Below are 24,370 nucleotides of genomic sequence, written 5' to 3' on the forward strand. Positions count from 1 at the left end.
CGGCTATATCTACCCTGGTCATATTCCTTTTTCCTGTATCCTTTTCTTTCCTATAAGGAAAAAAGTAAAGGATTGAAAGTACTGTGGGATTACTACGAACCTGTCTGAATAGACTGGAACAAAGAGAGGATCTGGAAGGCATAAGAACATCCTGATAAGATAGCTGATGCCATTCATGGGCCTGTACATGAACAGCAAGCCCTGCCTTCCTCTACAAGTGCTCATGGTGCTGCATTCATAGAATTTGCCATAGCATACTGTATTTGTGTACCAGAGGGAAGAATGACCAAATTAAATTAGATGCTTTTTAAGAAGATTACGTTTTGTATCTTGTTATAAAAAGGAATAGAATTCATAAACAAAGCACACTGAGATAAACTAAGTCATGTTTTTTTCAATTTCTTATGCTAGTTGCAAATGGAACTAGTACTGTTTATGGAAGGTGATGATTAATTCACTATTAATAGGCCTTTTACTGTCAGTATTGGATTGACAAATTCAATAAGACTGTCACCCCCTCTGTAGCCAGAGGGCGCTCCTTCTCTGTCCTGTCTCTCATTTCTGGTTATTTGCTGTCCTTCCGGTGTTTCTCGCACTCTGGGGCTATATATTTCCAGGTCTTGCACTCTGGCCTCGCTCAGCAATGACGTTCAGATGTCCTGAGACCAGCCTAGCACCAGGTCGCCCCATGTCCGCTACCTGAGGGCATAGGTTTCTATACGGCACTCCTGAACTCTTTGCACTAATGAGCCCGGGCTAACTCCCCATTTTTGCTCTCCTGCCTCTCCATGGTTCGTCTCGTTTTTCAGACATCCCTGACAAAGACAGTCTTAGGATAAGAAATACCCAGTGAAAAAGCCTGTAGGTCAGACATGTATCCAGAAAGTAATGTGTGACCATGGTTATGTGTTAGAAAGGTGACATGCTCAGTAAAACCTAAGCACTCCAAATCTGATAAGAAATGAGCAGTTGTTAAATACTCAGGAGAATCCATATATATATTGAAACGGCTTGAGACATAAAATACTTATTGGGGTTGCACATTATAGTGCAAACAGTTGAGAAAGTTCAAGAACTTGTAGAAAAGATAATTTGGGTCTAACCACATTCTAGCTACAAAAGTGCACGTTCTGATCAGTAATAAAGTGATTGAGAGTCATAGCATTATATAACAACAAGCTTTTCAGGAGAGTTAATCTTGTAGAGTTACAAAAGGTGAAGAAGAATAAGAGACATTACGTTGATCTTAAGTTTTGGGAACATACTGTAGCAGACAGAGACAGACAATCTATTGTGTGCTAATGATGATGTAACCAAATAGCACTACAATTGCTTTAAAATGTATTGCAAACAGACTGTGACAGGAGTCCTAGTTTTGATATGAAGTAAAAAAAATCAGTAACCCTCAGACAGAATAAAAAATTAGAGGTATTAGACCAAAAACACATTACAATTAAAGTACATAGAAAACACTGATAATCCATAGGTGGTTCAAGAGCATATGTACAGTATGTCAGAGCATATGTAGCATATCCTCCATTGTCAGTGTGAGCTGGCAGCTTGACCTGCTGCCATGGTCAGACCAACAAGGGCTGCTGCAGCAGCAGTGGTCCATGAAGGCAGGCAGCAGGTTGATCAGTAAGCAGAACATGAACACAGCAGTAATAAATGGCAGCAGATAGAGAAACACTCCAAGAAGGGATATACAGTAGTTAGGTAGGCAGACAAAGCAGAAAAGAAGGAACATTTTCAATTTCAACAGATCACTGCAACTGTCTAGTAGATGGCTGATTAACAAAGCTCTAAAATTATAAATGGCACCATCAGCTGACGACACAGCAGAATTGAATCCTACAGTGGCAGCCAAGCAGAAGGCTAAACAGACTGCAGCAGGAATGTCAGTAGCCGTCTGCTGCAATCTGAATCTGAATTGTGAAGAGTTAATCATGAGAAACAGAAGAGTGTCAACCTAACCAGAGTTTTTCCAGACGAGAAAAGTTGAGAAGCTCAAGTCTTAAACCAACAACCATAAAGACCGTAAATACACTGTAAATATCAAAGTATAGACAAAAGTTAAATAAATAAAACAAAAAGAAATGAAAAAAGCAGCGACTATCCTTTCACTGGAACCATCACAACATGTTCAGGCCATAATTTATTTTATGGAAATTCTATTGCCATCATCACCTGCTACTAATTTACTAACAGAAGTACTGTACTATAAATGATTTACAGTCTAGGTTGCCACCTTAAGGGGGCTTGATTGTTTTGCTGTAACAGCAAGCAGCCTTTCTATAATCATGAATGCTACTGAAAAATAAATCATTTTGTCAGGTTATTTGTACTACTGAAAATATGGGTATTGTCTAGAGTTTGCTCAAATATCTATAGAAAGAACGGAAAAAACTGTTGCACATTAAGATTATGTAATTATCTCAGTTTTCATTCTAATCTATACCAAAAAAAAACCCAAAACAAAATGGTGTGAAAATGGATCAAGTTCTACACAGAGGGAACTAATCAAGAACACATTTTACTGTTGTTGTGTTGGATAGACAGCAAGCAGTCCTGTGATATCTCTGTGAGTGCCTGAGCTTGGCTCTAAAAAGCCTTTCTTTGTGCTTTTCAAACCATCGTCTTTGAGCTCGTTGTGATGACATAAGCATCTTCCTTCAGTCCAGCACAGTTGTGCAGCTCTGAACAGCAGGCTGGTCCAGTTGGGCGGCAGTAAGCCTCATTTGTTCAGCTGCAGAACACATCATGCTGTTGGCAACTTGCATAGTGACTGCTCTGTCGATTTGTTTTGATGTTGTATTATGCCTTTGTGAATACTGGCCTAAGGCTTTCAGACAGTCACAGATTACTCATTGCATGGGCAAAGAAAATGTTTAAAACAGCCGCTTTTTACACATCTGCTCCAGGGGTTTATAGTTTTTCTTTACTCTGGCTTTAGTATTGTAATTGAGTACTTTTTGTCTGTTATAATTCACCACTTAATGATACCAGGTGATTATTATTATTATCATTATTATTGTTGTTGTTGTTATCATTCTTATTGACAGAACACACCAAGCTTAGTCCTTGTGTACTTGTAACCTAGTTATTGAACCACCTGGTAATTAACTTCTCAATTGTGCTAATTCAGCCAGTGATTTGGTTATGCAGCTGTTGGAACACAATTCATTTACAATGAGCTTTTGAATATTTGTATTTTATTTTTATTACTTAATATTGTAATTCAGTATGAATCGTGGAGGTTAAGTGATGAAAAATATGGGCAGCATGGATTGTGAAGTAATTGCACATAGTGTCACACCTGGGGGTTGGGGTGCCATAGTATGTGAACGTTTATTAGATGGGTCTCGTGAAAATGGCTACAAAGGCTACTATGAGGTACAAATTCAGTGCTTTTTATTTTACAGTGTGAGGAAATAACACAAAAGTCTAAGCTTCTTTGAGCTACTAATAAAACTTTTTATCAAGTGACTTCTCTATAACACAGGGCAGTGAAGTGTGTTACCTAATCACAGAATCTCTACATTGAGGCACTTCTCTCAAAGTACAGTACAAGCTCAGAATATCAAGTCACAGAAATTCACACAAGATCTGTCCAACATCCCACACAGCGTTCCCTCACTATTTTTTTATTTTCTTCATTTTCCTCTCTCTTCCATGCTTGCCTCCACTTCCTGGTTTTTTTTTTAAACAATAACCTGACTAACCGTTTTCGCCCAATTGGACAGATGTCTGAGCGAGACAGGACTTTACCAACAGCTTTCTGGTGAATTTAGCTCAGACTTTAAGTGCCATATGGGCAGAAACTTCCGCCCCCTCACAAAATAGAACTCTTTTTTTAATGGGAATACACATTATTGATTATGGAAACAACTATCATGCTATCTGAATGAATGAGAAAAGTTTTTTATTAATATAAATGCCATGTCAGGGCAACAATTAAATCAAGAATGAATGAACACCACTCCAAAGTCATTTGGTAAAGAAGGGATGTGGCAGGAGACAATAATTGCTAGTTTTCACAGAGAAACAATGTAACTGGTAGAATGGGTATAATAATTCATATGGGCTGAGTTTCAGATGGGCTAGAAAATGTAATAAACAGGAATGAAAACTGGGATAGGACAATTCTTACCAAGGATATTGTAGGATATCGAATATGACCAACTGATACAAAGGGAATGAGATACAGTACTGTATATGCTACGTTTGATGACATGATGGAGGAAAGGATGGAAATTAGGGACAAGTAGGATACTAACATGAAATGTTGAATTTTACAGAATGGAACTGTCCATAGGTAGAGAGAGTGGTATTTAACAAATGTCCAAATAAGCAATATTATAATTAAATGTATTCTTAAGCATTTAAGAAATATAATTATGCACCTGCTTGTAAACATTTGCTCTTGAAAAGGCATAAAACTAGAAAAAACGTGAAAAGAACTAAAAATTGGATTTCATATTTGGGTACAACTCAGCTAACTCAGCAAAGCTGACTTGTTATTTCAAATATTAGTGATCTGGTGCTTAAGTTTGCAACCTAATAGGCAGTAAACTATAATAGTTAGCAAGCTAAAGAAGACAGTGGAACAACAAACAGTTAAATATTTTTTTTGCAAGGAGATATTTGCAAATATATAAGCCTTAGTGGCAGTAAATGGTTGTTAAAAGAAGAGTTCTGAGCTACAGTATGTTTGGAAATGCTAAGAAAAGGAACATTCTGGAAGCAGTCAGGCAAGAATAAGTGAGATTTTAGCAAATGTATGATGGCAGGTGCTGTGAAGAGCTCTTGTAAAATGGATAGCAGCAGGAGCCCAGAAACAATAGATGAGTCAGGAAACTGCAAATAAGAAATGCTGGGGAGTCAGCATGGATCAGGCAGGAGAGCAGAGCAGCAAGCAGATAAACAAGTACTGTACATATTCAGGGATAGGCTCACAAGGAGCAGCGATGCAAAACCACTTTGCTGTATATTTCAGATGGTCTGTTAATTTTTTAATAGAAATTATATTTATGTATATTAAAATAAAAACTTGACAATTACTAAACAACTTATTTTTATATTCATCCGTCTTTTATCCAATAGAATAATTCAAACAAGACTATGTTTTATGTGAACTTTCTACTCCCTATACACCTACATGTTATTTTCAGTCTTCAGACTTTCAGTCTTTCAGTGCTCTATATGCAGCTCCAAACACTGGGAAACTGGACTCTCTACAGTGTTGCACCAAGGCAGCAGAATAATTTTCTTCTTATTAATGTTACATTTTATTTTTATAAAGTATTAGTAGTTATACTGTAACTAATGTTAAGGACAACAATGACCCTTTTATGTGGTAGAATCTGTATAGCACAGTATTGTCTTGTCTAATATCTAATGAATAATACCAATTTTTGACTTATTTAAATATAAATGGGTTCAAACTAATTTGCAGCTCAAACGCTCTCTAAATGATTAATGCCAAACTAATAAATTAATTACAGATATGATATGTAATAAGACACAAATATGGAAAAGAAAAAAATAGATATATTAAATGCATATTTCGCTCAGGTGCTTACCCAGACATACAGCAATTTATATAACATGCTTCATGCTGAGCAAAGATGATGTTCTGCTTTAAATAGCATTATAATTAAAATAAAAGTGTTATGGCTATTAGAAGCATTTAGTATAAATAAATCCCAAGGGCCTGATGGTATTCTACAAATTTTATTTAAGGAAACAATATATATTATTCATAGACTGCTAATTAAACATCCAACATCTTCCAACTCGACAACGGTAATTGCCGGTGACTGGAGAAATACTAAAGCAGCACTCATCCATAAAAAGGATGACAAAGTCTTTATTTCAAAACAGTGCAAGTGAGGGCTAACAATATTCTTATTTAGAATTACAGGCATAGAAGAAATAATCTATCACCAAAATGTAGCTACATCCAAAAACATAACAGACTTTGACTGTGTAGAGAAAATATGACATTATGTCTTGGTTGTGCTCTATAAACAAAGGAATAATTAAAATACAGCATTTCCATATAAACTTCCATGTACTGTATGTAAACAGCAGTTTTTATGGGGTTACGAACTGTTCTAACTGGAGTGCAAGAACTGCAGACATGAGAGCTACTGTCACAGGATGTTGCCATAGCACTTGATTATACAGTAGCTTCCCCATAATTTTGCCTGATGTTTCTGGGTCTCCCTGTCAAACATACTGCATGTATGCAGTGCACAGCTATCTTATGTTTTTCTGCACAGTTTCTGTGTGATATTTTTGTCCATGGACATTGTTTCACAGTATTTACAGACTTTATAAAGCACATCATTCATCTTTCTGGCAGGAATGCACTACAAGTAATACTTTTTCAACAAAAACATTTGCCTGCCTTTTTATCATTCTTCTAGTCACGAATAGTCATGACAGGCATGAATTTTTGCTTGTAATGATTTCTGAAAATCATGCCTCACATTAAATTTTCAAGAAACATGAATAAAGTTCATTATTTGCGGTTATTTGTGAAACCTCAAAATAGAAAGTACAGTCAGATAACATAAAGAGGAAACTCTAAATAGTAGGTCATCCCTGGGCAAATGATATTTATTTCACATCATATCAGTATAATATTGGAAACAAAACAAAAAGTACTTGAATGTTTTCAATCCCGTTTATTTTAAAATTGAAATAATATATGCAGCATTAAGGTTTTCAAGACAATATGTTTTAAAACCTGAATTCCTAGCTTCTTACAACATGATTAAAAATTTTGTAGCATTTACTGTCACTTAAGTGGGATTCTTATCAACTCTGACCCAAAGGGCACAGCACGGAAGATGGGAAGAAGATGAATGAACATCACTTTGGCAAGTTAATGGTAGAATTACTGTAAGTCAAGGATACTCACCTGGCAGAATGCTTGTCTCTAACAGGATTGTGGCTATTAACACATTAGAGCTGACCCAGGCTGTGTGGAAAATAAACACCAGCCCCTCTCTCCTGTGAGTTCCCAGATTGCAATACTTATGTAGGAGGAGAACAAAAAAAAAAACTAGATCTCCAGGAAGCCCAGTGGGTGTTAGCATCCCACCTTGGATGAAATGGCCTGTCGACTGCCCTCTCCAAAGGTGCTCTGGGCTCAGTGACCATGATCACAATTCACCCCTGAGATGGAGTGGCAGGTAGTGGTTCCAGAAGCTTTGAAATATAGTGTTCCTCAAGAGCATCATGGTCTCCCCTAGGATAACCTTACCCTCCATCAAATCCATCAGGCCTTACACTGGGGATGCATCCAACAGGATGTGAAGGAATACCACCCCCGCTGTGATTACTATACTGCCTGCAAGGGCCCTCAAGAGGATTCTCAAGCAGTCCTTCAACCCTTCCCAGTGAGAATGGCCACAGTGCGGATGCCTGTTCTGACCCAGGGGCCCTTAACCCTGAAACTACCGGGAGGAAGTCAAAGTAGATCAGGGTCTGTTTGTCCCAAAGCTGACTTGAAATAGATTGCACCATGAACTGTTGTTGAGAAGGTGAGTGTGACAAGTTCCCATCTGTGTCTACCTCCACAGGGCTAGAGTATAGTGGTAGTCCATAGACAGCTTCTATCAAGAGAATGCTGCTGCACCAGAGGGAGATTCGCCCTCTTACTGCTCAGTTCACCTCTTTTTGAGGACAAGACACCCCTGCTTGCTGCTGCTGATCAGACCTCACCAGACTCCCAAAGGGCTGCTGCAGTATCTCAGGTACTATCTTCTTCTCTTGGTCCACACTTACACATTGAAAGGTTTGAAAACATTCAGAAAGGCAAGATCAGCAACTAGTCAAATGTAGAGTTCTGTAATATTTGACTCTTTATGATCTTGCGTGGTCTCACTTGGTGGAGCAGACTCAGATATTAATGTCGGAGAGTTTATCATTAGGGAGGATGAGAATGGTTCCAATCCATGATGTCCTGCTCTGTGTTAAATACTCAGGATATACTGTTTATCAGAATGGCCCTTTTCAGCTGCATCCCTTGTGTTTTATATGTAGGCCTGGTCAAGGCACAAAAAAGATAAGATATCTTTGATAACAGTTAATTCTTAGTTTAATAATGTGCCTTGTTACTACACCTAAGATTTAATTGTATATGTAAAGAAATATTCATGAAATATTGATTACATTTAAACACAGTTAAACAAATGAAGTCAGTCAGTCCCCTATATTAATATCAGTTCTTTTGTCTGTAGACAATGGAGCCAATGTCTGATTAAAATAATAGAGTCTCCATGGGAAGAACTGACAGGACCTAAGAGCTATGTGTTAGATAATAGGAGCATTACACTATCATTTTTATTTCCACATAAATACGTTGCATTTTACTGAAGAGCAAATACACAGAAATGGTCATCTACAAATATTTTTTGGAAAAGAATAATGAAATCAACAGGAATTGAGTATGAACTGTATTCTATACACTTTAACATTTCACGTTACAAAGGATACTAGTGAATTATGAATTAATAAGCGACTGGAAAAAATCTGAAATATACAGTAAATGCAAATAACTGTCAGAGAACACAAATAGCTGCCACAATTTTACTGAGAACAATTAACAGTGTATAAGCAAAATGGTATTGATATATTTGCATCACATAAACTGAAGTACAATCCTATTCTCTGTCCTGTTTCTTATTTAGTTTTTTGTTTTCTCAGTGTACAGGGGCATATATACAGTATGTGACATCTCAGTTTCAGCAAATTTTAACCCACACAAGCACAAACACGAGTACAGTTTCAAAAAAGAAGTGAAAGAACAGAGCTTTTTAAGTTGAAATCAAATGGTATTATAGAGGGAGGCTCCGGCTCCCTTGCAACCCTGTATTGGATTGCATGGCTGTGAGTCAAGTAATGCTGTTGCCTTACAGCTCTTGGATCTTGGGTTCAATTGCAGACAAGAAGGTCTTCTCTGAGGAACATGTTTTCTCTGTGCTCATGTTGGTTCCTTACAGGTGACCTAGTTTCGTCCCTTCTACTAAAGACATGTTGCCTAGGTTAACTAGAATCTATATTGTCCCTGTGTGATTTTACGTGTGTATTTGATATACTATATATAGTCATACCTGTATGTACCATGTGATGGACCTTTGTCCTGCCCATGCCTTGATCCCTTTAGTTTCAGGGCAGAATCTGTATTACCATGATAATTACTCAGAATAAACAACTTTATGAGATGGATGGTGAGCTTTGGTATTGGGGATTATGCTTGATATAAAGGAACATTTACTGTATAAAATTACCATAAAATTAATAACTGGAAATTGTGAATATGAAAATTGCTATAAAAAGAGACATGTTGTGGGATATTTTGAGCTATCAAGACAAGCATGGCTTTCATTTAAGATAGCTAGGTCGTGGATGGAAATTCAGAAGGGACACTGGTTGCCATGGCAATAACAAAAATGAATGGAACTTCATTACATTTCCATAAAATAGTTTAGTCAAAAAACTTAAATTTCACAGTGCTCACAAAATTTCCATATCATTAGTTAATGTTAAAGGTAGCGCACAGAAAAAATGTGACCCCTGAAGGGACTCAGGGATTACAGTTTGTATAATTGATTTTGATAAAAGGGAAAGGTGGTGAACTTACTGTATAGAATAATACACAAGTGCCTATTGAAATGGTGTAAATATGCTTTTCCAATACAGACTTTTTTCTAAATGGAATATTTTTTTTTTCTGATATGAATTACCTACCACATTGTCTAATTACATTTATGATCAATGCAAACCAATTTTAATCAGACATGCTTACTGGGGTACTGGAATAAAAATAATATTATCCCTTGACAGAAGATAACAAGCACTAGAACAGTTTCTCATAACCTTCACAGCTGTTTATTAATGTCTTGGGGATATAACCTTTAATATTAATATCAGTTTGTGTGTCATGCTGTGACATAATGACATGTTAAGCCTTTGTTTCCTACCTATAAAGTAGCTTAAACTGCTAAAGATTCACATCTTTTAAATAAAAGTTTTACAAATTAGTGTGGGCATTTTCTTTTGAATTCAAATGAAAAAACAGATGTAGAGAGAGAAACTTTGAGAAAGAGCTTAGATGGAGAGCAATCAAGCCAGGTGAAGATCATTTTAAGAATGGAGTAAATATTTGTTTGTCAAATACTGTAGCTGAGTTTGTAACCAACATTTTAATTTGTTTGCAAAATTAATTTTAAAAGGCATTGTAAACATTTTATTGCTATAGATGAGGTGTGAATATTGGCCACAATGATACATAACACTTAGAGAATAGTTTGCAAGCCAAATTGTTGCAAAAAAGAACTGAAAAGTTGTAACTTATAGGCATGAAGGCTGACAGCACTTAAACAGCTGTGCTGTTGCTCTTCTCCAAGAACACATTCTCAACGTCAGGTAAAATATATAGTAAAAACTTCAAAAAGCTTCATGTGTGATATGTGCAGTATTGGGGGGTCGCACCAACAGCTTAACTACATTTGTGGAAACTGCCACAAAACCAAGTACTGAATGAAAAGGTTAATGCACTGGAGAAGGACCTAGCGTATAAGAGCTCCAAGGGATTTGAAGAATTGAAAAAAACAGCCTCCAGGGAGGTGTGCACTCTGGACTGTCAGAGAAACAGATTGTGAAGACAGTGGTTCCAGGTGGTGAAACAATATAAATTTCACCAATGCATCCAAACAATACCATTTTGCTTCACATTGCCAAACAGATTTGTCCCACTTCAGGGCTCAAAATCACATGTGGGAGGCCAGGTGGCCAGGACACTTCCACTGCTGACCAGAAATCTCAAACATTGACTACAACTACTGTGTTCTCAGCACTGTTAGGAAACCAAAAAGAGAAGCGATGGTTTCTAAACACTCCTTTCTCCAGGGCACTGCAACTAAATTTTGCAGTAGGGACCTCAAGACAACATTAGTGTGCTGTTTCCACAAATTAACAGTGATTGATATCATCCAAAGAGTTGACAGGCTCCTGGTTAAGGGAAGCAATGATCTAGCAGCTGTTGGCCATGTGAGAATAAACAGCATTGGTGCATTAGTATAAAAAGTACATTTTTCATCCAGAACAAATTAATCCAGATCAAATTCAAACTACTTGGCATACTGTAAAACTGAAGAACAGGTCAAATTCAGTGGTTTCCTCAGGAAACCAATTTTGGGCACCATGTTATAAATAAGATATTGCAGCCCAGGAATCAGTCCAGATAAGGAAAACCAGAGGCATTTGGGGATTTAAAGTAATATCCTGCACCAACGGGCTAAAAGGCTATTTTTTTAACAGACAACTACAAAGGGAAATTGTCCAAGTATCTGTATTCTTACAAACATAAATAAAACTATTCAAACAAATTTACATCAACAAGACAAGCAATTTACAGTGAGTATATTAAGTATAGAATGTATTATAAAGAAGATAAAGAGCTCTATTTTATCAATAACATTATATTGATCCTTATTATTAATTATCATTTATAGTCTCCTTACATTTATACTAATGTTCCTTTTGTATGTGCTTATCCATTATATTTCAAAGTGCCTCAGTGTTTGTACATACTAAATTAAGTTTTAGAGAAGTTCTACCTTCATATTTGAGAATGGTTGTACAGCCTACTATGAACTTTCGAATTACTTTGAATTCTTACACAATTGGAGCTGATTCCATGTGAAAGTAAATATCCTTAGTTAGAGTAATAAACAACTATCAATCAATATTAAAATAGTAAATGCTGCTAAAGCTTATATGAAACCTGTAATAGAAAGACATAAATAGAATAAACCTATCCCTTTGTATTACTTCTGGGTGTGTAGACAGCTTTGTTCCCCATTGCAGAATTTAGATATAAACATAGAAAGAAAGAAGTGGCAAAAGCCATTCTGATTAAAAAGAATATCTAAGAATATGAAATTCATGGTCACTCCAGTGAGAAAAAAAATAACTATTTGTAAGGAGTTTATGACTGTAAAAAGCAAGAGAACTGGCATGTCATGTCTTCTGTGATTTTGTGAAACTTCTTTACTGAATATTATGTCTTTTAATTTTACATAATTATATGAAATTACATGTTCATTACTGCAGAGTGTCAAATTTGCAAGAAGATGTCTCAACCATCAAAATAATAAATTCACCTCTATCTACATTTGTGAAAAGTGGCGTAGTGTCTAAGCAATTAATTTAATTATTTTTAATTAAGATTTATTGTCATAAATTGGTTGGCTTTGGAATAAATTAGTGGGCATTTCTTGAAAAAACTATTTTGTTTCCAGTTTCAGTAATTTCTCTTTTAGTAATTGAGACTCATCTTCATTCAGTGCTTTTAAAACTGAAAAAGTCAGCATTTGGTTGTATGTCCCTGTGAGGCAATAACCGTTCACAAAAACGTTTTGTCTCCTCATATAGAAGAAAATGCTTTCAACTTTTATTGGGCCGTGCTTCACCAAGCAATCTCTGTCTCTGGCATCTGTCTGTCTCAAGAGGCAATGGAGTTTTGTGCCATGATTAGTCCATTTTTAGATTGGCATTGCCTGCTATGACTGTACAGACCAAGTCTGGAGCAACAGGCCTTGTTGCAGTTTCCAACTATGGCAGTAAAGGGGATAGGGTTACCCTCTGCGGTCTGCACTCCCTCGTCTCCTCCCACATCTTGTACCTCCTTTGACTGCTCCTCCCAATGCCTGCTTCGACAGCCTGCGTCTACTTTCTTAGGTCCACTGCAATGGTTTCCCATGTTCCAAGGTCAATATCGGTAGCCTCCATATCATGTTTGCAGACATCTTTGTATCGAAGAGTAGGTCTGCCAGCAGGTCTGATTCCAGTGGCCAGCTCACCATACAGCAAGTCCTTTGGTATTCAACCATCTTCCATTTGGCTGACGTGGCCGAGTCAGCATAGGTGTTGCTGAGACAATATACTGTACAAACATAATGGGGATGTGCGCTTGGGTTAGAACATCTTTATTGGGCACACGATCTTTCCATGTGATCCCCAAGATTCTCCTTAAACAGCGAAGGTGGAAGGAGTTGAGGCGACACTCCTGCCGGGTGTACAAGGTCCAGGTCTCACTGCCATACAGAAGTGTGCTAAGCACGCAGGCCTGGTACACCTTTATCTTAGTGTTGATAGTCAGCATGTGGTTCTCCCAGACCTTCCTGGAAAGGTGGGCCATCATGGTTGCTGCTTTATCGATGCGTTTGTTGAGTTCGACTTCTAAGGACAGGCTGCTGGTGATGATGGAGCCAAGGTAGGTGAACTCCTCCATGACTTCAAGGGTGTGTCCCCCGATGAATATTTTGGAGCACTGCTAACTTCCTGACCCATGATGAGTCATCGGCAAACAGCATTTCCCTGATCTAAACCTAGTGAACCTTCACCCGGAGTCATGCCAGGTTGAAAAGTGCCAGTGCTGTGGTAAGTGCGAGTATTTAGGATGTTACTTAGTGATGTATTCCTAGTGATGACCATGTCCAACTGGTGCCAGCGACCAAAACTTCATGTTGCCCATGTGTTCTGAGCCTCTAGTTGGTGGCTATATGGCAGGAAGCACAGTTTTTCACTGAAAGTCCCTTCCCTGTCAGAAGAAAGTGTAGTCATGTTCGCGAAGGCTACCATCTGAAGGGAGCCTAGCCTCCTGTAGAGGAGCAATGTCAATATTAAGCCTCTTGAGTTCTAAGTTGATAATGGCTGTTTTCCTAGAGTCGTCTATTTTACCTGAGTCATTGGAAAGGCCTGGACACATGGTCCTGATGTTCCAACTTGCTAGGCACAGAACTGATGATCTTTTAATGCTTCTATGTTTGCTTGGTGTAGTGTTTTCAGTCTGCTTGTCAAGTCTATTTTCTAAGCTCCATGCACCCAAAGAAGCAGGCAGACTGTGGTGGGTCAGCACCTTACTAGCTGGGGCCCAGCTTGAGGTGGGTGGTAGCTGACCAGTGGAATACGATAATTAACGATGCCAATCGTTGTGGGCTTATTACTTGGAACTGCTGCCCCCCATGTTGTTCTGCCACTATGATCAGTGACACTGGAGTAACCTCTCCAGGACACCTGGGCAAAGTATATGGAGACTGTGGATTGCCCAATCATTAGGGTCCCCCTCTCGGCCTCGTCAGTGTAGTCCAAAGGAGTGCAGAGCACGATGTTTGGCACTAACATGGCTTGCAGGAGCACTGAGGCAATTAAACTATTCAACCATAGTTGGGGGTTTGGTTTGTGGGGCCCAGGGCATAATCACACCCGCACGACTGGGGGCCAAACCATCTCCAAGTTCCTTGCAGTCTAGCCTGGGGCCTTACGGTACCCAGTCACCATCTGTCACCACAAGGAGCCACTGCATAGGGCTTGATGTGGAGAGGCTATGTACTGACAGAAGAGACTTATGCACTCAGCTCTCTTTTCACAATTCTGCCAAAAGCATTGCTAGCCAGCGGTGAGGCTGAAAGCGAGAGGTGACAAGTACACATTTCAAGCTGACAGATCATTTTAACAAGCAATATGACAATAACATTAAACATATAGCTAATGCAAACAAGGAGTTCATCAGGAGAAAAAAACTAGACAACATTGGATAATCCAACTTTATGTGCTGAAGACAGAAATTAAGTTAAAAGACCTCAGAATAGTCAAAAACCTGAAGTGTTTGCCGCAGTGGTTTGGCAAAGTATTTCAAAGCATTACAATTATTATACTAAGAAAAGTGATCTTGGTGAGCTTAATGGGTTATAGATTTGCTGTTTGATGTTTAACACTCTCAGTTAAGTAGTTATTTGTTAGCAAATAAAACCATGTGTGTCCTGTGATGCAATGAAATCCCATCCAATTTGCCTTGCTCTCATTGCTTGCTGGGATAGGCCCTGCCTCCTCTGTGCATTCGCTGAAGTTGTTAAAATGGATGGATAGATAAAATTGAATGGACTTATTTATTATTTATTTGTAACCTTTTTATGTCATGACATGTAATTTTCCAAATCGCTTTATACCATACAGTGTCGCGGGAAGCCTGAGCCTACCCGGCAAGCAACGAACATAGGACACGGTACACACTTGAGAGGTTGCCAGTCCATCGCAGGGCAAGTGCAAGCCAATCATACATGGGGACAATTTGGAAGTCACGGTAAATTTGCCTGGACACCGGGGTTAATGCCTACTCTTCTCAAGAAATGCCCGGGGATCTTTAATGAGCACTGAGAGTCAGCACCTTGGTTTAATATCTCATTCGACAGACGGCGCCCACTACAGTATAATGTCATAACCTTTTTATATTTCTTATAATTTACATATTTTTTATTTATATTTTTGAATCTTTTAACTACATTTTGTATTTGCCTTTGTAATAGTTATGTGCTCACATATTAGCTGTGTGACACTAAACTGTAAGTATATTGGAGCCTAACTTTGTTTTTTCCTCTTTTTAAATTCCTAAGATAGTGGAAGACTATTAAACATTGGAATAATGAGATGCTGTGAAGCATGACTGAGAAATGGCTCCAGGCTTCGTTTGCAATGCCTGAAAACATCTCATTAACTGGAATATGCATGATCACTTCATTAATTATCCAACACACAGGGTGGCCATGGGCCTAGAAGTAATGTGAACATTTTTGGTCTGTAGCAAACCTTCTTTATCTTTGCCAATACACTGTTCATTATTCTATAAACAAGGTAACACCATAGCTTGCTCTCCAACTTGCAAATAGGAGTATGGAGGCATTGCTATGCTGCGATCTAGTTTGTAATGCTACAGTAAGCTTATTGTAAATTGAAGGATTGGGATGTCACAAAGCCTTATATAAAGAAATGTTAAAATATTAAATGTCAGCTAGAATCTGCTTGAATATTTGCCATTTTCCGGTTTTATGAAATACACTGCATCTCATTGCGTGAATGAACTTAACATAAAGATTCTCTCTGAGAAGGTTATCAGATTAGGTTAATGATAAATATTTCAGGCTAGTGAAATTGTTTCAAGAATATTTTAAAATGGAATAATCTGTGCATGTAGTATTAGACATCTTCTACATGCCCTTTGAGCATGATTGGAATTCCTGTTTATCTTGGTTTTGCTTCTTACCATGAACATTAGAAAACTATTCAGCCAGTTGAGGTTTTCCATAAAAACTGTTATATTGTGAAATTATTTTGACAAAATGTTAATAATTATTTTTATGTAAATATGTCACCGCTGGAGTCACTACTTTTGGTGTGGTTTGTACTGTGGTTATATGATTAAGTAAGATATATTGTTACAGTATCTCAAACACTTTCTCATTGTCTTCTATTACTGCATCTCTTTATTAAAAAATAAGCAAACCTATCACAGACCAAAATGAAGGAAAAACTATCCATTTCTATATTGGGTGTTTTTGCTAAATTGTATCATATTAGCAATATGTACATAATACTTGCCGAAGGCTCACTGGTACATATAAGAGTTCATGCTGTTAACAGGGATAAAACATGACCTTTAAGTCATATACTGTAAGACATTCTATAGGCATTTAACTGTGAACTAATGTGAAATATTCTAAGTAAATAAGTGCTCTAAAAATCAAAGAACTGTTTATTATTTTTACTACAACATTTAAGACAGTTGTCTTTACATGCATATACAGCACACAAGATATCTGGATAAAAAGGTAACACACAAAGCTACTGTAATTGTTACACTGTTGAGGAGGGTAGGGTTTTTAATATTTATGTTGTAAAGAAATTCACTTGATATTCAGATAGCCTTTCTGCAGGGAGATAAGTCAGTATAAAACATGGGATTCAATCTAAAAAACTAGACTAGAGCTATATTTGTTTAATTCACAAAAATGCACATTGTAGAAGGCGGTGTCCCTGGTTACTTTAATTGGGCACAGACTTTGAATTTCTATACTTTGTGAAACCCAATGGGGAGTTGTGCACTTCATTAATAGTGAGTGAACATCGGATCCCAGCACCCGCAAACCAACACAACAAACTAAACAAAAGCCTAACTCTTCTTGAATCACCAACTAAATGGTTCAGTTCCTCTGTATCTTAGCCAGGCAGCTAAACTGCTTACCACACTGCTTATAACAATCTTTAGCCTCTCCCTGAAACTTTTAATAAAACAAACTAAATACAGTCCCACACAGGATCTTGGTTCTCACATAGAGTCACTTCAAAACAGGAAAAGAAATAAACATCAAGTATTCACATCTTGGTAAAGTTCTTGGTCATTTCTCCTCTTCTCTTATTTGGTGATCTTTCACACAGCAGCTCTTAATATTCACTTGACCAATCATCTTCCCCCAACTGGTCAGGTGATTGAGAGCAGGCACAGCTTAATCCTCAAAGGCTTCTGCAGAATGTAGTCCAGACAAGGCTGCTGTATCTTGATCAGTAGTACCCTCACAACAGAAAAAATCCACTTCTTCTGCAATCCTTCATAGTAACTGTCTCATCTGTCGATCCAAAAATTGCAGATGAGTCTGTCCTGGGAACAACAGACACTATTGCAGGTCAGACATGTTTTTTTGTTGAATGGAATGGTGATCTGTGATTACTTTTTAGCCCACAATAAAGTATTTCTGCTATTTCCATCTCCACATGCTGCCTTACATTCACCATAAGGTTTTGAAGAGCCGACTGTCACGCCCTCTGCAGCCAGAGGGCGCTCCTTCTCTGTCCTGTCCCTAGTTTCCGGTCTGCTGTCCTTCCTGTCCCTCTCCTTCCCCTGGGCTATATATTTCCGGGTCTTGCACTCTGTCCTCGCTCAGCATTGACGTTCGGATGTCCTGAGACCCGCCTAGCACCAGGGCGCCCCACGTCCGCTCCCTGAGGGCATAGGTTTCTATATGGCATTCCTGAACTCTTTGCACTAATGAGCCCGGGCCTTTTTCCCGTCTCGCCGCTACGCATATGGGTCTTTTTCTGCTCTCCTGCTCCCCACGGTTAGTCCCTTTGGACGTCCGTGACACCGAGATTCTTGCAGCACATTCTTTGTCTGTCTCAGGTAGGCATGGACAATCATTTCCTACAAATTCTTGTTGACATCTTTAAAACACTTTCTCTACCATCTTCTTAACTGTATGCCATGAATGAAAGTAACTTTTGCTTCAGGAGTTTGAAATCAGATATTCATGACAACATGGCATGCTAAATAAAGCTCATGTTGGATGGTTATTGCTTCAGTGCTTTTGGTGTTTGCTTGTAATATAACTCGAATGTTGTTGCATTTGTCTTCTGACTATTCAAAGAACTTTCCTCTGGTAAAATTGATATTGTCTTCAGTGTCTTGAGGTATATCACATTGCCCACATCTCAACTCCGTTCAGTCAGTCACTTGGAACACTTAGTTCCCCACGCAACAAAAGGCTGCACTTGCACAGTTGTGAAATACTAGATTTATTTGTCAATGTCAGCCTTCTATGAAAGAAGATTACGTCTGATGTTGTAAATAGTCACTTAAAGCTTGTCAGTTGTCAGATGCAAAAACTGTCTAAAGGAATATTGAGAATGATGTTTGGGAAATGAATTTGCCTTGCTTAACTCTCATGTTTAGCTCAAGTCTGCAATGGACCCATTACTGAAGGTTACTGTTCATGTATCATCATGGGGTAAGCAAAGAACAGTGATAAATTTCAGTAGGCATTCATAATTTAGAGGGATTCTCCAGAGTGCTTCTGAGTCAAAGCTATGTAGAAAGATATATGTTGATCCCAGCATTTTTCCTGCAGCTGGCAAGCATTGAATATGATGTCAGTTGTGCTTCTTGAGGTCTAAACCTGCAGAGATTCTGGGAAGAGATCTTCAGTAAGTAAAAGCAGAGTGTTCAGGAGTGTTCCAATAATTGTTTTTTTTCTTCAGTGGAGTCCCAGTTGGACTTTCTTAAACTCTCTTTTCTTATCGTCATGGCACTGTTGACGTCATTTGGAGTTTCCTTGTCATTCCAAATTCTCAACGCTATGGCATGGGGCTGTGGCACGACCCCCTCTCTACCCTGTCTGAAGATTTCAAGGGGGATTCCATCAGCTTCAAAAGCCTTGCTGTTCTTCATCTGCTAAATGGCTTTTCTTACCTCTTCCAAGTACCTCTTCCTGTTGTTTTTAACATTCATTTTACATACATATACAGTATTTTTTTGCATTTACTTTGTAAAGTTGAAAAAAGTTATTGACAACCTTAACTAAAATGAAGTTATACATTAACTTACTTTAAAATCTGAAATCTACATCATGCTGTGTTTTCAAAGTTTGTGAAACACTGATTGAAACTGTTGAGTAGTAGTAAAATTCCACATGAATTGAGTTCATACAGGGAGAGTCAATGTCTACAACATTTTAGATAACAGTGATAAACAATTAAAGTTTAATAAAATGGTATTTACCAATCTAAATGAATTAATGAATATCATTGTTCCTAAAAAGCATGTAAATACCCTTGTCTGTGACTTTATATAATTACCATAAAATATGTAAATGACACATTCTGTATAATGGATAACAATGAAAACTACTTATAATACTGAGATAATGAAAATATATACCAGGTTTTTACATTTAAGCCTCTGTCATTGTTTTAGGATTCTATAGTATGACGCACTGCATCTTTAACTGCGTCTGTTTAAAATGCTCAGTTACAGCATATGCAACCTATGGTTCAGGAAAATTCTCTTCATACATGCCTGCTGTTTTGGAAAATAAAGAGACATTTAAATCATCTAGCACTTTGGCATAGAAATGCACAGCAATAATGGAAACATTAAACATTATGAATGCCAGATTACTCAAAGAATCTTTCTATCTACAGTATATTTCCTATTGTAATTATATGCATTTTATGCTGGAGCGGATGGCCTGGCCTTCACCCACATGCTATGAAAAATACACAGGGCAATGATTGTTCCTTCTTGATGTGTGTTTAGCATTGGCAAAGGTTTTTGTTCTTTGTCTCATTGAAAGTTCAGCAATGTCTGTCCTTAATATTGCAGTGACATTATGAGAATTTTTTTTCCTTCTACCCATGTCAGCTTTTCTTGAATGGAAAATTCACTTGACATATCCCTGCAGGGCAGAATGTGTAACCAAGTTTGTGCTTCTGCTTCAGCTGTTTATAGATTATTCCCTCAAGGTTCTTTCCCATTTGCAAAATGCAAGTCCTTGGTATATTGTTTAGATAAAATGCTTAAGAATATCTGTAATTTAAAGCAACACAAATTATAGAGTTGACAAAAGGCTGCCTTCCAAATATCTTTTTTTTTGTTCTCTCCTACTGAGATTTAAATTTTGTTTATCATTCAAAACTGATAAAAATATATTTTAGAATATATTTTGAAAAATAGCATCTTCTTCTGTACTCACTAAAATGTGGAAATGTGCTGTTTCACAGGTTGTATAAGAGGAGTTGAAGTACAGCTTCAGTATAATCTGAACATAACTAAATGTTAGCATATACAGTAGTTAATAGTGTAAGATGTAAATCAAGAACAGTTTAATTTAAATTGTATATTGTAATAATAATAATATACATTTAGAATACTTGATATAAGTTTGGTGACCTAGTTAAATATATACATTACTGTTCTGGAGCAGAAAAGAGCAACCAAGTACAATGACAAGCTGAAAGGATTGAACCTTTTTAGTCTTGAATACACAAGACACTTTAAGAAGACCTGATTCAAGTATTCAAAATTCTTGAAAGCATGAAGAAAATTAACAGTGTAAAGAATAAGAATAAATAGTGAAAAACAAACTGGAGGAGAAAATAGGAAACTATTTGAAAATGCATTTAAAACAGAGGACAGGAGGGTTGTGAAAGAATGAGACAAGCTTCCCAGTTGTTGAAACTGATACCATTGTATGTTTCAAAAAGTGACTGGATGAGATCTTTGGATCAGTTAACTACAATCCGAGAAATGGGCTAAAGAGGACAAACAACGCCATCTCATTTGTAACCATGTTTAAAGAAAGAAACATAATGATTGCAAAAGTATTCAAATCCTTTGATGTGGTAATCCTAAATTAATTTCGGTGCACCAAATTACCATAACGAGACGTTCAATTAATTGAGTCTCCTGTTTCTGTGTGCAATAATAGGGTTTCACAAATTTAAAGAATAAAAACACCTCTGGAAGATCTCTGAGTAAGGTAGTGAGTTTCAAATCGGAAAATCATGGAGCTCTCAAAACAACTAGTGAAATCTAGGGGAAGCCTTTTATTTCTGATCAGCAAATCTTATCAAACTGCACAGCCAAACAAGGAGGAAACAAGTTAGGAATGAGACCAACAGAAACTTTGAAAAAGGTTTATATTCAAAGAGGCTGAAATGAAATAAAATGTCCAAGGGTCAACAATATCCCATCACTCCACAAAGGCAGCTTATTATAGAAATGAAAAAAAACTCACACCCTACATTAGGTTTGGAACTAAGCATTTAAGTGATATTGCAAATGTGCAAAAACCTTTTGTGGTTAGACAGGACAAAACTTTTTCTTGTTTTAAATGTTGGGATGGCCAGCTGTTAACAGAGAGAGCGTGCAAAATGAAACACAGCTGTCTTGAATAACTAATGACGGAAAGGGGTTGGTGTGATAGGCTCTGCGTGGAATTACTCTTTTGAGCCAATTAAGAGGTATATAAGACTAGCAAGGATAACAAAATTGATTGAGGCACTCAATTTGGTCTCCAGGCTGTTAAGAAAAGGTTGAATGAGAGCTGTACTGAGGAGAGCTTCCATTAGAAATGGTTTGAAATAGTTTACAGGCTTGTGGGACTCTGTGAGTTAAGAATACTCCAGAAAATAAAGCTTAAGTCTGTACTGAGGGACATCACAGGTGCTGTCCATGTGCCTGTTTGGTGCAGTAGGTTGGTTTGGTAGATTTAGTAGAATCTACCTGTTTGGAAGATTGTGTGAAGGGCTCAAGTTCGTGAACGTGCTGTGGAGGAACAGTGTGGGGCAACTGAACCAGGGCTAATGGGGGAGATATGAGAGATTTGGATACTAGATGATTATGGGTTAAAACCTGAATACTCCCTGTGTCTGTAATATCAGCTGATTGACGAGTGGTCTAAGAATGTATGATGGGACAGAAAATGACAAACTGGATGCTGCTGTGTCAGGGGTGCACTTTATTTAAACAGCTGTATCCCTGGCTAAATGGGATCAGCAGTAAAAGTTGGTTATTGTCAATGAGTATTCAGTGGAGAAAAAGTGAGTCATGTTGTTTAATGTGAAGATGGAGAAGGGGCATTAAAGTCAAACTGAGATTAATGCTCCGCTGGCTCTTGTATTAATAATAATAATGATAATAATAATAATAATAATAATAATTGCTTACACTTTATATAGCGCTTTTCTGGACACTCCACTCAAAGCGTTTTACAGGGCTAATGGGGACTCCCCTCCACCACCACCAATGTGCAGCATCCACCTGGATGATGCGACGGCAGCCATAATGCGCAAGAACACTCACCACACATCCGCTATCAGTGGGGAGGAGAGCAGAGTAATTAAGCCAATTCATAGATGGGGATTATTAGGAGGCTGTGATTGGTAGAGGCCAATAGAAAATTTGGCCAGGACGCCGGGGTTACACCCCTACTCTTTTCGAGAAACGCCCTGGTATTTTTAATGACCGCTGAGACTCAGGACCTCGGTTTTACGTCTCATCCGAAGGACGGCGCTTATTTACAGTATAGTGTCCCCATCACTATACTGGGGCATTAGGACCCACATGGACCACGGGGTGAGCACCCCCTGCTGGCCCCACTAACACCTCTTCCAGCAGCAACCTTAGTTTTTCCTAGGAGGTCTCCCGTCCAGGTACTGACCAGGCTCTCACCTGCTTAGCTTCAGTGGGCTGCTAGTTGTGAGTTGCAGGGTGATATGGCTGCTGGCGTTAATGGAGTTATTTTGCTGAATATGGTAATTAGGAGGCAATGAGTTTATTGAAATGACAGAATACTGGAGATTCAAGTGGAAGAGTACAAGAAGCCAGGTGTAACAGAAAATATGAAAGCAATAGTGTCAGTGGAACAGTGTAAAAACTTGTCCCAGCTCACCCAGTCATTTTTCACTGGAGGTGACCAACATGTTAGATCTATGACCTGGAGGAAGTCTGAAAGACAAGGTTAGATCATTTACCCTAAAGAATAAGTGACACGCTTCCCATTATTTGGTTCCGAGTGTGATGGCATCTTCACAAAATTCAAAGCATTGTATGTGATGCAATCTCAACATTCAGTTGTTGAGTCAAATTCTAATAATGATGAATTGAGAATATAAGAGATAGCATGCTCAGTACTCTGGCTCTAACTCACCTGGCTGAGGAAATGATGGTGCTGGTCAGAGATCAGCTCTATTGCACCTCCAAAAGAATCCCCTATCTTCATATTAAACAGAAAATATTAAAAATGTTTCCAACACTCATGTTCATTTGGAAATAATCATATTCACATTTTTCATTAATGCGTGAAAGCATGAGATAGTGAGCATTGAAGTATGGAATAATTTTACATTGGCATACTCTATGTACAGTAAACACCATAGATCAAGATCCTAACTATTCTAGTATTTCAGTCAAATCCTCATTAAGGCAGTGAAGAGGTGTGATTCATTCATGTGATGATTTATTTTCTGTCAGAACTTCCCCTGCCTTAATGAAAGATGAGTCAGAGAGTTGCTGTAAGAGTGAAGATTAGATGGATAGATGGATGCTTGTGACAACAATACTTCTAAGCAAATGATATTTAGACATAAGCAGATGGAAGTGTGCAAGATTACAGTTTGACCTCCTTGTGAATGTGTTTTAAACTCCTTTTAAACTTTTTTTCTCTCAGCAGTACCTAAATGTTTAAATTTCAGAAGATTGACAGAACTTTGATGGTCAACTGTCACTTTAGTTGGCTTTATTACTGTAGATGTATGCAATGTAATGTAAAGCAGCACACATTACTCCTTAAATTTCCTTAAAGAGTTTAATGTGAAAGGTTTAGGTCCTTCAGAAGAATACAAGTTTTCTAGAGTTTACACTGTTTTAAATTTTAATTGAATTAATCATCCAGCAATGCCAAGGGCATTTAGAGAACCTTGCTCTAAATGATACCCCTTAGAAAAATAATCTAGACATGACCTTTTATACAAATGCCACAATTGCGTACATTCAACCCATGAATCTTGAGGAACAAGTCATAAAGATGAAAATATCATTATGTTGGGAATTTGTAATGGTTAAATAGGTTAAAATGTGTCTTTCACAAAAAATTAACCTGATTGATGAAATTATACTTAACATAATTAAATTAGGGAAGAAAAAATATTCAGTGGAAAACAGGTTACAATCTACTATAACTCACAA

The 24,370-nt window shown here is 37.7% G+C and overlaps 1 long non-coding RNA gene across 2 annotated transcripts in view; it reads left to right on the forward strand.

The window, feature by feature from the left end:
• Positions 1 to 24,370, forward strand: part of LOC138240767 (uncharacterized) — a 48,658-nt gene that overhangs the window by 393 nt on the left and 23,895 nt on the right. Inside the window, exons 2-3 of one of the 2 annotated variants that reach the window (XR_011190005.1) lie at positions 7,593 to 7,766; positions 18,883 to 19,391. This is a non-coding gene — a long non-coding RNA (uncharacterized lncRNA). Of the gene's footprint in view, positions 1 to 7,592; positions 7,767 to 18,882; positions 19,392 to 24,370 lie in introns of those variants that run through there. The other variant, XR_011190004.1, reaches the window with a different exon arrangement.

This window comes from Lepisosteus oculatus, chromosome 7 (genome assembly GCF_040954835.1).
Source record: "Lepisosteus oculatus isolate fLepOcu1 chromosome 7, fLepOcu1.hap2, whole genome shotgun sequence".
Classification (NCBI taxonomy): Eukaryota; Metazoa; Chordata; class Actinopteri; order Semionotiformes; family Lepisosteidae; genus Lepisosteus; species Lepisosteus oculatus.